Source organism: Canis aureus, chromosome 19, assembly GCF_053574225.1.
Source record: "Canis aureus isolate CA01 chromosome 19, VMU_Caureus_v.1.0, whole genome shotgun sequence".
NCBI classification, from domain to species: domain Eukaryota; kingdom Metazoa; phylum Chordata; class Mammalia; order Carnivora; family Canidae; genus Canis; species Canis aureus.
In genome coordinates, this window is record NC_135629.1 from 55775587 (window position 1) to 55792132 (window position 16546).

The window sequence follows — 16546 nt, forward strand, 5'->3', positions numbered from 1 at the left end:
AGCTGGGGTTCCTGTGACGATTCATGCCGACTCCAGCCAGGGAAGCAGGGAACGGTAATGAGGGGGGAGGAAATAAATGCTCCCTCGTCCATTCGACCCATAAAAGGGATCCCCAGGCCCTTTGGAGTCACACCTTCGTGTGACCAGAATGAAAGCAGCCCTGATGGATCAGAGAATGGGGCGCCGGGAGGCTGGTGGCGGCGACCCAGGAGGGCTTTTCCCGGGAGCTGCCATCGGAGCAGCAGCCGCAAGAAGGGGAGGCCCTCGGGGGAGCGCTATTCCGGGCGAGGGGGCCGAGCCGGGAGGGAGCCGGCGGGGCTGCAGCACGGGCACACGTGGGCGTACTCGAGGGGGGCTCGGGGGGCCACAGCGCGCGCCCCGCAAGCACCACGCCCCGGGGGCCGAGCGTCGCGGGGGTCGGACGCCGAGCAGCTGCCGGACGAGTCCTCGCGCCGCCGCCGCCCACGCGCCCCGCGCTCCCCGGCGCCCCGCGCCCCACGTGCTCTCGCGGCCCTTTAAACGCCCCGGGGCCACGTGACCCACCCGCGCCCTCTCATTGGCCGGGGGGCGTGGCCGCCGCGCGGCTGCGCAGTGACGCGCGCGGCCCGGCCCCGCCCCGACCCCGCCCCCGGCCGGCGGCGGCGGCGGCGGCGCTGGCGGAAGGGATGACGTCACCGGCTGGGGGGGCGCGCGAACCGGCGCGAGGGGAGCGCGAGCCGCAGTGAGTGTCCTCGCGCCGCCCGCCCGGCAGCCCGGCCGGCGCGCGCACGCCGCGAGCCGCTGGCGCCCGGGCTCCGCTCGAATCCCATGCAACAGCCAGGATGTGAAGCGGGGCAGAGCCGGGGGAGCCCAGCCCAGCCAGCCTCCAGGTAAACGGGCGGGGGGGGAATAAAACGCGAATTGGATTGAAAAACAAAAAAACCTGCAGGCGCTCCGGTGGGGGTCTCGGAGGCAGCGGAGTGGGCAGCGCGCCGGCTTTGTGCCGGGAGAGCCTGCACGGCCATTGTGCTCGGAGGATGCTCCGCTGCAGCCGGCTGCACGCCCAGCCCTGCGCCTGGCTAGCGGCGTGCGAACAATGCCCCGGAGGGGCCGGGCCGGGCGGGCGGGGGCCGCGGGGAGGCTCGGCGGGCGGGGCGGGGGGCTTCGCCGCGGCGGGGAGGGGGCTGGGCTGGAATGGCCCGGAGCGCGGCTGGAAGCTGCCCAGCGCCGCCGGCTGCACCACCCGGGCCGCGGGCGGGGCGGAGGCGCGGAGGGGCACGCGCGTGTGTGCGGAGGGGCTGCTGGCCCCGGCGGCTCCGGCCCCGGCTTCCCGGGCGGGTCCGGGAGGCAGGGGGCGCTGTGCCGGGGGAGGGGGCTCGCGGGCGCCCCGGAGCGGAGGCCGGCCCGGGACCGGTGCTCCAGGTGGGCGCGAGGGCGGAGCGGCCGGGGCGCCCGGGGGGCTGCTCTGCCCGCGCCCGGCTCCGCAGGCCCCCGCCCCTGGAGACCTCGGACTCAACGCCGCCTCACCTTAGCGCCCTCCTGGCCGCGTAGGTCCCCGGGGGAGGCCGCCCCCCGGAGCCCCGGCCTTGCCCCACCCTTCTGCGGCCCCGGCGCCCCCTCCCCGTCCCCCAGGCGGGGCGAGGCTCAGCCCCCAGCCCCAGGGACGCGGACGGACCGACTGACGGACGGGTGCGCGCACCCGGCACCGACCTCCCCTGGGGATCCCGGGAGAGGGGAAGCCGCCCCTGGAGCCGGCAGCCCGGGGGGTTTTGCGCGCCCCGGGAGCCCCCTTAGGGGCGGGGGGAGGGGAGGTGACGTCATCCGGGGGGCGGAGTCGCCGGAACCCGGTGAAGGGGGCGCTGGGGGGGGTGTGCCCTGAGGACAGCCCCCGGAGTCGGGGCGCAAGGCTTTCGGCCAAGTTCACTGCTCCTTATGGAAATCTCTCCCAGATTTACGATCTCACTTACCACCCCCCAAGTTCTGGTCACTTCCCTCCACCCTAAATCGGAGAACTCCCCTGCAGCCTCTTTTCTCCAGAATTCTCAAATCAGGGAACCCTTGCGCAAACTGGGATTTTTTTTTTTTTTCCCAGACACAGCCTGTGTCGTTTCCCCCCCCCCCTCCTGCGTCTGGAACCTCCAGCTTAGCGACCCTTCCCCCAATTTCAGATTCTCCTCTGGTCGCCCTGTAAATGGGCAGCTTTTGAGAATACCCCTTTCTCAAATGTAGTCACCCCCTAGGGACCTCGTCTCCCACATTAAGAAACCTCCCCAGCGCCTCCCAACTGGGGGACACCTCCCCTCCCCTTGCTAGGCTCAACTGGGATTCCCCCTGTATCCCCCATCTCACTCTGGGGGAGTCCCCATTCTGGAGCCCAGGGCCCTTCTATCACCGGCAGAACCCCTGGAAAAAAACAAAGACCGGCCTGGCCAGCACAGCTAGTGGAGGGGGGTGTCTGAGGTGTCCAGGTTGTGCGTCCGTTCTCACTCCAAGAAGCCCGGACGAAGCTGGAGGGTCCCCGAGAGTCCCAAGCACGGGGACCCACCTGCTGTGGGCCCCCAGCGGCCTCCGCCCAGAGTTTGGCTGCTGGGGTTCTAGCTTTCCCGGCGTGGCCCCCATCACTACTGTTCCTGGGGTGCAGAGGGCAAGGTCTCCTTTTGTTTGGGGCACCCTGCTTCCCCCTCATCGCTGCCTCCCGCCTGCGAGGAGAGCCAGTCCGCGCCTCTACTCCTGCGCTACCAGCTGCTGCTGCTGCTGGAGCTTTTATTAATGGCCGAGGGATTCGGTCGATTGTGCTATTTGCATAACTCCCCTCCCCCTCCCAGGGTCCCTTCCTTTGTGCCCCCCTCCTCCTGCCAATCTCGCCCGCCTTCTGTCCCTCCGCTCTCTTCTTCCTCTGCCAGCTGATACTTTGGCTGCGGAAGGCGGGCAGCTGGGGCTGGGGGCGGCTGCTTCCCGCCCCCACCGCCCGGAGCCCACCAACTTGGACTTGGGTCTGGGCCGCAGCCCCCTGCCCCCTACGATGCCCTCCGCCCAGCCTCCGGGCTGGCTGCCGCCGGCGTGCATCTCCATCATTCTTCTCCAGAAAGCTCCGTCCTGCCCCATCCCCTGGGCCCAGGGGCACCTCGCCATGACGGTGCAGTTCTTGGGGGCCCGGCCCCCCACGGCCCCAGGGGGATGCCACGCGCCATACTCTATCGCCCTGAGACTTGGTATAATTGGGCTCAGGCAAACAAAACGTCGCGGGAGACCCGGCCTGCCTGGTGAGCTCATGTGCTTTTCTATTCCTGCCATCCTGGCCCCGATGACATCGGCCCCCCAGGGGGGTGGCGGGGGCTGGTGCTGTCATGCCAGTGGCTGTCCTAGGGCAGAGGCAGTGGCCTGACCCACTCCCCACCGCCTGCAGGAGACGGGATGGGGCATCCTGCTGTGGCTGGGTATGGCCTTGGAGGACGCTGCCCAGGTGGTCGCTGGGCTTCCCCGGGGATCCGCCCTTCCCCCGGGTCCCTTGCAGGGCCCTGAGCTGGCCGTGTGGGGGGTGCGGGGAGAGGGGTCCCGAGAGCCAGGCACCTGCCTGCTGCCCTCCCAGGACATCACCCATGGCCCGTGCCTCTGCTTCTGTCCCCTCCGGCAGAGATTCCCAGCGCCCTTCTTGCTTCCCTGTTTCCCAGGGGATTCCGGGTGTCTTCGCCTGTCCCTGGGCCACACTTGGGAGACCTGAGGCATTTTTCTCCCAACCCTGGGACTGTAGCTCTGGATGCGAGGGTGTGAGGAGTGGGTGCGAGGGGAGGAGCTCCCTGGACGTCAGGGATTTAGTGGTGGCATCTGGGTGGGTAGTTCTGGAACCATCACCATCCGCCCATTTGCTGCCTCTTTGGGTCACACGGAGCTTGGAGCTCAGCCTGGGCTTCTTTGGACCCGGGGCCGGAGATGGATCTACCTCCACTGGCCAACTTTCCGGGGGGGTGGTGGTGGTGGTGACTCAGTTTCCCTTCCTGCTTACTGGGTTGGCAGTGAGGCGCGTGTCACAGGCGTCAGAGTGCAGTGCTCACCTCCGACTGCCGCTGCCTGGGGCCGGGCGCCAGGAGACCTGTGGCTCCGCTGATTGCTCCAGCCTCCGAGTGGCCCGGACGACGGTCAGCGAGGTGGCCCGGGAGGGACGGGGGATGCGCGGGGATGACGAGGCTCCAAGGTGCAGTGTGGCATTTCCCCCCGATTGCCCTGCAGCCCCGCATTCACCTGCTTCCCGTGACTCGTACAGCCGCCGGGTGTGGGGTGGAGGTGTGTGTGTAGAGAGTTCGGGATTGGGAGGAAAACCCTAAAAATAAAGGTGGATATTTATAAACCCAGTGGGTTTGGGGATAATTGACAAAGCTTAATGTTTTCAACCGAGAGCGATCCACCCCGCCCCCCCCCCCCCCCCCCCCCCCGACTGCATTAGTTCCATTTGTAAAGTCATTGCGAACCAGCGGAAGGTTCTTGAAGCGTGCGAGTTGCGGGTTGTGGTCCCTTTCCAGGGGTCTTGTGCTTCTGGAGGGGAGGCAGGGGGCCCAGGCAGGGATGCTGAGACGCCGGAGTCCCCAGCTCCCTAGCGCATCCAGCGCAGCCTCCTGGCTTCCCCTCCCGCCGGTGGGCATCCCGTTTCCCAGAATTTGCAAGAAGGAGGCCGCCCCTCTCCTGTGAAGCTGGCGCAGGCTGCCCTTGCTCTGTCCTTCCCCGCAGCAGAGGGTGCCTGGGTGGGGTGTTTGGAGAGACCCCAGCTGCCTGCCTGCCGGGCAGGGTGCCTCAGCCTCCGGTGGAGACGAGGGTGAAAGCATAACCGCCGTGCCTGTGTCGGATCCACGTGCCAATCCGATGGAAGACCTGCCGTGGGTCCCTGGACAAAGTCGCACCATCCGCCTGTATGGGGGTGTGGGGGGGTGGGGGCGCAGGAAGGGGTCAAGGGCTTTTCAGATGTTTTTAAAATTTTGTCTTAGCCTCACCTGGCTTTGGTCTGGAACCAGAAAGCTGCCGGCTTGGATTGCGTGGCTCGCGGGGCGGGGAAGAAGGGGCTGGATGTTCAAGTTCATGTCACCCTGTCACAGGGAGGAGGGACAGCCCAGAGACAGGCACCTGCTAGCTCTGAGATGCACAGGTGGCGCTGACACTGGGGTCTCTCACCACCACCATCCCCGTACCCGCCCCCCGGTCCAGGTTGTCACCCCCTCCCCAGCCTTCTAGAAGCTCTAGGTATCAAGTGTAGTATGTGGGTTTTTTTTTTTTTCCTTTAAGGAAAGAAAAGACACTCAGGGAAGAAGGAAAAAAAAAAAAAAAGCCCCGACGTACCATTTCTGTCTTGTCTCTGGCTGATATTTCAGAAGCGTGGGGGGGTTGTGCGTGGGGAATATGAAAAATCAATTGGCTTACACTTCTGCAAAGGCGAAAATTAACGAGCGGGCGGGAGTGACTCATGGACAGGGCCTCGACTTTCGCACTGCCTCATTTTTGTCTTTCCTCTCGATGCCCTCCTCCGAGGAGACGCTGGTCCCCCCGAGACGCTGGTCCCCCGCCCGTCCCCGGGGGCCTGGCCAGACTGGACGTTGGAGGGGGTGGTGGGCAGCAGGGGGGCGTTGAGGGGATGGTATTCGAGCTCCCAGGAATCCCCTCCTCTGCTCCCTGGGATCCAGGCCTCCTCAGTCCTGTGGAGGCCAAAGTGACTCCGCACCAGAAAATACACCCAGGGTTTTGTCTGGCATTTGCGTGCCTGCGGACTTCACCCTGCTGTTGGGGGGGCGAGGTGGGGGGGAGGCTCGGAGCTTGGGTTTCTGGATTCCAGTGACCCCTCCTCCAAAAACGACTTAACTGGGGCTCAATCACATTTTTTTTCCTTTTTTTTTTTTGAAGGGTTAAGAATTTGTCTCGAACTCTGTGGAACTCCCTAGGTGGTGTCTGTGGCTTTTTTTGAGTTGTAGATTTGTTGGTTTGTTTGTTTTTTAAATATTTCCTGCTAGCCCCTTTTAGGAAGGCCAGGAGTCTCCTGTCCTGCTGGGAGAAGTGAACATCCCGACTTTTTCTCCTCCTGCTGGATTGTCCTGTCGTTCCCCCCCACCCCCCATCTCCCTCTCCGGTGGCCTCACAGCTCTGCCCCTTGACCTCTCTGTATGGGAGCCTCCTGGCTTGCAGAATGGGGTTATGCCTCTGGCTTGGGGTCCTGACTTCCGCGGCCCTGCTCTCCTGGAGCTGCGCAAACTGGCAGGTCGGTTGACCTCTCTGTTTTTTCATCTCTGAGATCAGGACAAGCCCAGCCCCCTTCCTGGCCCGAGCCAGGACAGGAGACAGATGCTTCTGGCAAAGCCCCTCCCTCTGTTCTCTCCGATGCGACCGCTGCTGGCCATGCAGGCCCTGCAGGCCTGCAGGCCCTGTGACGACACCCGGACCCTGTGTGGTGCAGCAGCGACAGCCCCAGAGGCCTGGGGGGCCTAGGACCCTGGGATGGAGGCAGGCTGGGTGCAGAGCGGCTGGGAGGATGCTCTATTGTCATGCTGTTGCGTGGGTAGAAATTCAGGGGTTCTGGGGAAGCGAGGTCGACGCGCCTGTGTGTATAATTTAATGCCGCTTATAATTAACCCCGTGATCAGCAAATGAGGGGATGTCGGGGGGATGATAATAGCCACTCCGCCTTATTTGGACTTGGCGCCGATGCCGGGCCCTGTGCTGAGCAAGCACGAGAGGAGCGTTCTCGTCGCCTTTAACCTTCACTCCCCCCCGCCGCCCCCCACCCAGCAGTACAGTTGTTGAGCTCCAGAGCCCCATTTTGCAGAGGGGGAAACTGAGGCCCAGGAGGTCACATAGATGAGTGACAGAAAGTCTTCACCCAGGGCCACCAATGCTAGAACCTGAGGTCTTCACGCCTGGGCCTGGGAACAGGGGCCTGGCTCTCGTTTGGATGATGGTTCACCTGCTGGGGCATCTGGGGGTCGCTGTGGAGACGCGGGGGCCCCCCCAGGTGCCTCCCTCGGAGGGTCAGAGCATGCATGCCAGGCTGGGGCTGCCTGGGGCTCACATCCCCGCATCCCCGCTCCAGCTGGGCCACGGGGCGAGTTGCTCAACTTCTGTCCTCCTGTTTTCTCGTCTGCAGAACGGAGGATAATGTACCGCTCGCGCAGCCTCGTTGGGGGGCCTAAGTGGATATGTGGAATGCGCTGCGCTGACCTGCGGCTCGACCCACCTGGCAGGGGCTCCCGGGCGGCCCCTCATGGGGTCCAGCCTGGGAGAGCTGTCAGGATGACTCAGCCACTGCAAACTGGGGCGTTCCCCGTCACTGGCTGCCTAATCAAAGCCGCCCCACTTCTGCGGCAGGATCCGAGCCACAGGAGGCCCGGCGAGGCCGGTGGGGAGGGTAGGCGGTGGCCACAGGCGGGGAGGGTACGGCGGAGACCCCGGGTGGCCCCCCACCCCCTGGCTTCCCGAGGCCCAGGGTGGGTCTGAGCGAGCACCCCGGGGTGAGGTCTCCGCTTTGATGGCCGCCCTATGGAGGGGCACCCTGGAGAGGGGTCAGTGTGTGAGCTCGGCGCAGGGCCATTCATTCATTCGCCAGTTCGTTCGTTCGGTCAGTTAGCATCTGTTGCATACCGGCCGCTAGAGCACTCTGGAGCCAGACCCGGGTTCGAATTCCATCCGGCTCTGCTACGCACCAGCTGCGAAGTCCCTGGCTAGTTCTGTAGCCGACTTGTGCCTCAGCGTCCTCATCTGTAAAATGGGTGCTTTGGCGCGGCCTCACTCACGCTAGGGGTACGGTGAGGGATATAGGAGCTAAACTGTGCCTGGCAGACGGAGAGCTCTGTGTCCATTCTTTTTCCTTTTTCCTTTTTTTTTTTTTTTAAATAAAAGCAAATTGAAATTAAATTCTGGGGATGCAGCGATAAACCAGGCAGTCTTGGTCCTGTGTTCCTCAGACCCTGCAGTTTACTGGGGGGGTGGGAGGGACAGTGAGTATTTACATAGGCAAGGTGGGGTTCACAACAGTCCGGTTCTGCTGAGACCGGAAATCCAGGCGACACCCAGGGGGACACGGAGGGCCTTTATCAGGGGCTGACCTCAGGCGGATGCACAGGTGTCCGGAACGGCAGGTGTGAAGCTGGGAGGGGTCTCTGGTGGGAGAGGCGGGAGGTGAGTGGGCGGCCCTCCCCCCCCAACCTCCTGGCCAGGCCCCCAAATGGCTCCCCAGCCAGATCTGAGAGAAACCAGAAATCCCGATTTTACATGAAATCGCCCCATTTTACATCCTTGGATCGTTTCTTTTCCTGCAGACGCCTGCTCTTGCTGATCGTGACCTCAGCCCCTCCTTTGCCCATCACTGGGCCTCAGGTGCCCTCCTGGGCCGTACTACAGGTGTAGGAGCCACTGCCACCTGGATGGGTGGTTCGGAGGCCCTGGCGAGATAACTCAGGGGGAGGGCTGAGGACGGCCGGGGCCAGCGTCCACGCTCGATAGCTGTTGGCTCTGATTATATTAATATTGGTCGTCACGATAAACTTGACTTAGATGAAATGCCTCACAGAAGGGAGCTTGCTGGTCCCGAGGGGCAGGGCTGTGAATTATCTCCTGGCTGCAGGACCTGTTCCTCACACGCTTGCCCTTTTCTGGAACGTAGCCGTTTGGTCTTGGGCCGGGCCGCTGGTCACCGGCATTAGCCGTCGAGTGTGTCGTAGTGGTTTGTAACCCGAGGCGGTTTTGCTCCCCACAGGGGACACTGGGCCGGGTTTGGGGACATCTGTGGTCGTCAGGACGGATGGGGGGGAGCATACTCCTGGCATCACGTGGGTGGGCCTGGGGATGCTGCTCAGCCCCCCACAGCACCTGGGATGTCCCCTGAAAATGATCTGGTCCTAAATGTCGATAAGGCCGAGGTTTGGCCACCCTAGTTGGTCCTGGAGACCTGCGGCGGCGGGGAAAGGCCGCGGGCAGCTGCCCGCTCGGCCGTGACCGTGTGCCTCCCACACTGCGCTGCCTGCTGGACCGGAACGCCGGGATTACCGATGGGATCCCGCCGCACACCTGTCCCGGCCCCGCTGCCCGGTTGATTTGCAGAAGCGGGTAATTGCCCCTGACGTATGGATTCTGGAAAGCGTGGCTGGCCAGGCTTTCGGGCAGCTGTGCTGGACTGGGGCACGGATTGGTGGCCACGGCCTGGCCTTTCTCCCTCCGTCCACCTGGCCCTGGGGACCTGGCCTCTGTCCCCACAGGGAAGGGCTTAGGGCGGCCTGAGCACTTGAAGTTGGACTCCTGACACCGGCCATCCCAGTTGTGTGAGGAGACCCGTGATTCCCCTCTCCCCAGCCCACCTCGAGCCTCGGTTTTCTCATCCGTAGAATGGGGACACGTCTTGCTGCGGCACGGGGATTAAACGGTGTCACGTGGATAAGCCCTCGACGGCCGGTTGCACGAACAGGGGCTCGGCGCCTGTGCCCTCCTACCCGTCATCTCCATGAGGAGAAGTTGGAGGGAGGTGAGGATCCCCCCAAACCTTCAATTTCCCAGACGACCGCAACAGGGAGACACTGCCCAGACAGGTGTGGGATCCCCCAGCTACATGCCTGGGCCTCCGGCTTCGCTCCTGTTTTCTCCTTTCACCCTGAGAACGGCCCCCAAAGTGGCAGCCGTTGCCACCACGTCGCTGGTGGAGAAACGGAGGCCTGGGTGGGGACGAGAAGCTGGAATGACTGGTCTTTTCTTGGGGCCGCCTGTCCTCCCACAGGGGGGCGAGGGGGAGGCCAGCGAGGCCTGCACTGGGGAATGGTCTGTGGAGCTGTGCATGTTTGTGCCCGGGGCTCTGCTGGGCTCTGCGGGGTTCTGCACGGGCCGCACGGTTAGGTGGCAAATGTGTGGCCGGAGGCTGCTGCTCACGGCGATCAGAGCCCAGGGTCGGGGCGGGGGGGGAGGGTGCACGGCGCTGTTGGCCGGCCTGGGTTCCAGATCTGGTCCAGAGCCTCTCACGAGCGGTGTGAATTGAGCAAAGCCGCACCCCACCTCCCCTGTTGCCAGCCAAGCCCCTGCAGGCTTCCGCACCCCCTCCCGCCGCCCTCTCCCCCCCCACTCCTTCCGCACCAGCCGCGTGGACCTTCCTCACTGCCACCTCCATCCCCGGGTCCTTGCCGTTCCCTCCGACAGGAGCTCCGTTTCCGGCCAGGCCGGCTACTCCGCCAACGTCCCCAGCGCTCTTATTTTTACTTTCTCGGTTGCTGTTTTATACTCAGTCTGCCTGTCCTTTCCAGAAGGGGAGTCCTCCCAGGCCCTCCCCGGACCAGCCTGCCTGGCTTCTGAGAGCCTCCGCCACCCCCCACCCCACCCCACGCTGGCATCGGTGTGTCTCGTGGTCCATCCGGATTTCAGGTCGTGGTGGGGAAAGCTCGCTGGGCAGGGAGGCCAGGAGAGCAGGTCCCCAGTGGAGGTGCTGTGTGACTTCGGCCACTTGCTTGCCTTCTCTGAGTCTCTGCATGTCTCTGGCGTCTGACACAGGAGCGGTGGGGAGTGGCTGCTGAGAGCCAGGGGTCCTGAGGATGGAACTCAGGGGGCCCTGGAACAGTCCATGAGGTTTCCTGTCTTCCGGGGAGAAGGTAAGAAGCCCAAAGGCCAGAGACACCCCCCCCCCCAATGCATAGTCGCCAGGCCTGGTGATTTTGAGACTCAGTCAGCCCCAGTGTTTGTTTGATACCCTGTGGGTCTGTCCAGATGGGTAGAGAAGTTGCCAAGGAGCCCCCAGAAACAGGCCAGGATTTCTGTAGAGGATCATCTTGAGCATCCGAGGACCCACGTTCAGGTGTCAGCTTGGCCTCATGAGCGTCATATCCCCGGGTCAGCAGATTCATCCCCTGGGACCTCTGTCTCCTTGTCTGTAAAACGGGGGTGGGCCTGTTTGGAAAGTGCTGGTCCGTCCAAAGCCCCCCGATAGCTGGCTAAACATCATCCCACACTATGGTGGTTAATACCTTCCGGGAGCGGCTGGGGGTGGGGGACACCCGCATACAGGACTTCAGTGGACAATGGGTTTGGGGCCGCTGGGCAGCGGTGGTTGGGCCCCCATCGGGCTCCTCCCAAGGGCGTCAAGTGAGGCCCGGAAGCCTCCCCGCGGTAGAGCCGAGAGCAGGCTGGCAGGGGGCTGGTGGCAGCCCCGGGCACACAGAACCGCAGGCCACGCCAACGCTGTGATTACGGGGACAGGAGGCTGCCCCAGGACCGCCTGAGCCGCCGCGGGGCAGCCCATCACACCAGCGTGGCCGGGGTGCGTGGCGGGGGGGTGACCTCGTAGACCTGTGCTTTGGTCACCCTGAGGGCGGCATCGAGGCCTCTGGACTCCCCGGCCAGTGCTCCGCTGGGCACCAGCCACATTTCAGCCATCCCCTGTGATGTGTGTGCCTTTTGCACCCTAATGGTCCGTCCCCCCCGCCCGTCCCCAACGATCACCGTCTTTGAAGCCATCTCTTTTAAAAACAACTTAAAAGAGAAAACTTTGGTGTCGCTCTCATGAATGGGGGACCTGGTCCGTCCTTGACACAAGCAGGTGGAACCTTAAAAATAAACGTGATGAGAGTAAAAAATAAAGTAAAATAAAATAAAATAAGGTAAAATAAAATAAAGTAAAATAAAATAAAATAAACCCCTGACGTTAGATCACGTTGCTGCCGCCGCAGGCTTAGCGCACAGGCCAGGGGCGACTGAGGCGCGAGGCCTCGTCAGCACCCGCCGCACACGTCCGGAGGCCGGAGGGAGCCGGGCATGGGGGCGGCCCCCTCGCTGGCCACGTCTGTGCCACCCAAGGCGGTGCAGGTGCGTGGGGTCTCGTGGCCGCGCCGGGCGGCTGGGTGCCCTCCCGCCTCCCCGGCAGAGGTGCCTGGCCTTCTCCCTGGCATCTGAGTTTTCTTTCCCGACGGTCTGGGGAGAAGGTTATTTCTCCCTGAATTCAATTAATGAGCCTATTAAAAACTATTTATTTTCCCTGACAGTTGTTTACTGAGGAGAAGGAGATGGATTGGCCGGGCGGCCTCGCCAGGCAAGGCACAAGGCAGGACGGGGTGGGAGGATGCCGGGTGCCCTGGGCCCTGGCACTTTTGGGAGGCGCGGACTGTAGGTGGGGGTCCTGCTCCTGGGGAGCCGGGAAACACGGGCTCCGAACTTGGGCTCCGGCCGCTGTTTCCCACCTCGGGGTCTTTGGGGAGGCAGAGCCGGGAACGAGTGAAAACCACACAGGTCGTGGAGGCAGGGGGCTGGCTCCAATGACCTCATCTTCTGCCCCCCGCCCACCCCGCACCCCATCCTCGGGCCGGGGGTGCACTGGTTTGACACCTAAAGCCTCACCCCGTTGGGCCTCATGTTTGTGGTGGGGTCTCCCCATATCCCTTCACCTCCCCTCCTTGGTGGTTGAATTTCTACAACTAATCTGGACACACGGCCACCTGGTCTGGGAGAAAATAAATTTTTTTCCAAATACACGTCATCACTGTCTGCGCTACGTGGTTCGGTGCCGTCCAGTAGGATAGGCCAACAGAAATTCCCGGAAATGCCTTTGAAGGGAGCAGCATGTGCTCCCTTCTACCCCCCCTCCTTCCCCAGCTGGAACATGGAGGTGATGGCAGGCATTGGGGCAGCTATTTTGGACCAGGAGGCAGGTATCTCGGGTAAGACGGGGAACAAAAAGATGAAGGATCCTGAGTTCTGGAGACTGTGAGGTGAGCCAAATAGCCCTGAAAGGTCAACCTAGGAGCTTTCTTTACGGGAAGACAGGAATGACGCCTCCCCTGTGAGTTTTTTGGCACCCGAACCCCAACTTGGTCCAATGAGTGGTAGTACATGAGCTTCCAGACACAGTGCTCTTCTTCTATCCTTCAGGGTCTCTGCTTGCTGGGGAGCGAGGCCTCCTGGATCTCCCTCGTAAGGTCCGCAGAATCATCATTTGCAGAGTGACGGGTGGGTGAAGTAATCGCTTGCAAAACCCGCCTCTGCCCCACTCTCGTCCGGCCCCTTACCTGCCCTGATTTTCCGCGAAGCACCTGCCACGGGCTTCAGTGTTGTAGGCATCTTACTCATCATCTGCCTCCCGTGTGGGCTGGGACTTCCCGGGGAGGCATTCCCCCCCTTCCCCCCGCCGTGTCCCCTCCGGTGTCCCCTCCGCCGCTGTGGCCACAGCAGCAGCACCTTGCACACAGTAGGGCTCCGTAGATGTGTTTTGCATTAAACGGGCCTCTGCTGGCGGGGGGGTGGGGAGACGGAGGCCCTGGGATGGGGTGCCCGAGGTTTTCCAGCTGGCTGGTGGCTCCCCAGCTCTCCCCGGTCCCCCCCCCAGAGTCGGTCAGTCCCCGGCGGCAGCTCCTGATCCTTCCTCTCGCCCCCGTGTTCTCACCTCGCCTCCAGAAATAGCCCCTTTAAAATAGCCGCGTCCCCACGTTCCCGGGCCTCTGCCTGCCTACGGTCGTGACGCGTGCTGACGGGCCGGCCTCCTTATTGCTGGGGGATTTTTAAAAATATAATTGGTGTTAGGTGGTGTTTTTTCCCCCCTTTTATGCCCAGAGATGCCCAGCCATCGACAGGACTGCTTCCCTGTCTCCGACTCTTCCCTGCGAGGTTTTCGTGTTGCTGGGGATGCTCCCTTGAGCCACGGCTCCCCCGCAGGGGTGGGGGGGTTGGGGGGGTGGCATCTGGTTTGTGGGGCCTGCAGTTCCAAATCTGGCTGGGAAGCCCCACGTTGGAGTCCCAGTGCCTTCCCTCTTGCTGGCTGGCTGTGTGACCTTGGGCAAGTGGTCGGACTTCTCTGAGCCTCGGTTTACTTGTTTGGAAATGGGACCAGTCAGGGTTCGGTCAAAGGGTGGGACTTGCCTGAGCCTTGGTTTACCTGCCTGCGAAATGGGGACATCTCGGGGCTTAGGCAGATGGCCGAATCTCTCCGAGCCTCAGTTTATCTTTCTGCAAATGAGACGCATGAAGATTGCCCTCTGGGGCCTGGCCCACTGGGTTTCCTCGAGACGTGAGCCAAGCTCCTTACGACACTCGATCCCCATGGAGTGAGCGCCGCCACCCCTCTGAGGGAAGGATGGAGCGGATGGAGCAGCACCTCTGGGCCTGCCACTTCCCGGGAACCTTCAGGAAACCGTTTCCTCCCGCAGGGACTCGGTTTTCCTCATCCTTAAAATGGGCCCGAAGGCACCAGTTTGTGTGTCAGGAGGCAGCGGGAGAGGAGCCTCCTCCGCTGCTCCCCTCGCCTCCGGGCTGAGCATGCAGCAGGTGCTCCGGGACGCCACAGACACTTTCCTGCCACGTTTACTCTTGTTGCTGACCCGGACCTCGGGGACCATAGCTGAAAACCGGACTCTGAGACCAAGTAGCCTGGGCTTGGGGCCCAGCTGCCTCCCACTTGCTGTGACTTCGCCTCTTCTGGCTCAGGGTCCTCCTCTGTAGAGTAGGAGAAACTGGTGACCCTGTCCTCCCGGGGTCCTTAGGAGCACCCGAGGTGTCCCTGAGGGTGCAGCCCTAGGGTGGCACTGGGGCCTGAGTGGGGGGCATGTGGCACTTGAGTAGTGCGTGCATCCACCGAACCTCATCCACCTTGCACGGGCAGCAGGCCCCTTGTATGGACTTCAGGCCCCATCCACGGGCATCAGGCCCCTTGCATGTGCATCAGGCCCCTTGCACGGACTTCAGTCCCCTCGCACAGGCAGCAGGCCCCGTCCACGGGCATCAAGCCCCTTGCACGGACTTCAGGCCCCTTGCACAGGCAGCAGTTCCCTTCACGGAATCAGGCCCTTTGCACAGGCAGCAGGCCCCTTGTACAGATCTCAGGCCTCTTGTATGGATCTCAGGCCCCTTGCATGGACATTAGGCTCCTTGCACAGACTTCAGGTCCCTTGTATGGTCCTCAGGCCCCTTGCATGGACATCAGGCTCCCTGCACGGACCTCAGGCCCCTTGCATGGACTTCACGCCCTTTGCACAGGCAGCGGGCTCCTTGCATGAACCTCAGGCTCCTTGCACAGACCTCAGGCAACTTGTATGGACTTCAGGCCCCGTGCACTCTGGCTCTGTGGGGGGCGGGGTCAGGGAGCCGGACCCTTCTCTAGCCTGTCTGCAGGCTTGGCCTCAGGGTCCTGGCTCCAGCTCTGGGGCCTCCCGCCCACCGGGGCTGGGATTACACCAGCCGGAGGGACGTGCCCAGCCGGCCGCCTCTGCTTCCTGCGTTTGCTCAGCAGGTGTTGGGCTGCCGGCTGGCACAGACCAGGGCTGGTGGCTCAGGAAAGGGCAGGGGGGCAGCGTCCAGGGAGGGTTCAGAACTGGGGACAGGAAGGGCCCCCCGGGAGGAGGCGTGGAAGCTTCCGCTGCCAGCCCTGGAGGCCCAGCGGCCGGTTTCAGCTGTGGCCGCTGCCTCCCTCATATCAGTGCCCTTGGTTGTCTGGGCAGGTTGCTCGGACGCCTACCTCCTGGGGGCCGGGCTCTCCCCGGGACCTGGCAGGGGACAAAGCACGTGCCTCTGTGGGACCCCAGGTCCGGTCAGGGAGACACAATGAGCAACATAAAATCCTTGTCGTGTCAGGTGGTGATCCAAGAAGACCAGAAGAAATGGGGGTTTGGGAGTGAAGGGGAGAGGGTTGTCATTTTAAGCGGGGTTGTAGGGACAGCTTCGCCGAGGACGTGACAGTTTGACAGAAAGCCCTGATGGAGGCATGGGAGGGAACCAAGCAGATATGTGGGGGACAAATGGTCTGGGAAGATGACACTGTCCATGCAAAGGCCCTGGGGCGGAACCGAGCCTTGTTCATGGGAGGAGCAGCAAGGTTCCTTCCCAGGCACTTAGCAGCTGTCGCTCTTCCCTCACTTACAGATTTGACCACGTGCGTTGAAAGGCTTGTGTGAGTTTGTGTTCTCTGGCTGTTGCCCAATGTCCCCCAACTCTCATCTCCCTATGAAATCGGGCTCAGCTGCTGGCTGGTTCAGACCCGTAACGTATGTTGCACGCCTGCTGAGTACTGGGCTGTTGTAGGCACAGTGGTCAGTGCCGCCCTGACCCCCGCCACCCCCAAAGTGTGTGCCAACAGCAGCGAGGGTGGGTGGGAGAGCTCAGGGGGTCGTCCACAGAACGATGCTGGGCTCTGGGGCTTGGAAGCACGGAGACGGGGGCTCGTGCTGCGTGCAGAACCCCGACCAGCCCAGTCTGGGCCACACAGGAACTCAAAAGAGCCAGGCTTGGGGACGCAGAGGGGTTTCAAGTTGAACCTGCTTTAGGGACACTTTCCATTTATGTACCTAGTTTGGGAGGAAAAAATGGTCAGAACCTATGTGTCTTTTTTTTTTTTTTTTTTTTTAAGATTTAGGATCCCCCCCTGTGGCTCAGCATTTTAGCACCTGCCTTCGGCCCAGGGCATGATCTGGGAGTCCCGGGATCGAGTCCCACATCAGGCTCCCTGTGTGGAGCCTGCTTCTCCCTCTGCCTGTGTCTCTGCTTCTCTCTCTCTCTCTGTGTCTCTCATGAATAGATAAATAAAATCTTAAAAAAAAAGAAAAAAAAGATTTTACTTATCTATTCATGAGAGACACAGAGAAAGAGG

At 62.6% G+C, this 16546-nt stretch overlaps 1 protein-coding gene across 1 annotated transcript in view; it reads left to right on the forward strand.

The window, feature by feature from the left end:
• Positions 1 to 712: 712 nt before the first annotated feature.
• PTPRS (protein tyrosine phosphatase receptor type S) overlaps positions 713 to 16546 on the forward strand; it is a 95851-nt gene continuing 80017 nt past the window's right edge. The window contains exon 1 of the mRNA XM_077860371.1: positions 713 to 869. The gene's annotated coding sequence lies outside the window, so the exon portion shown is untranslated. The remainder of the gene's footprint in view (positions 870 to 16546) is intronic.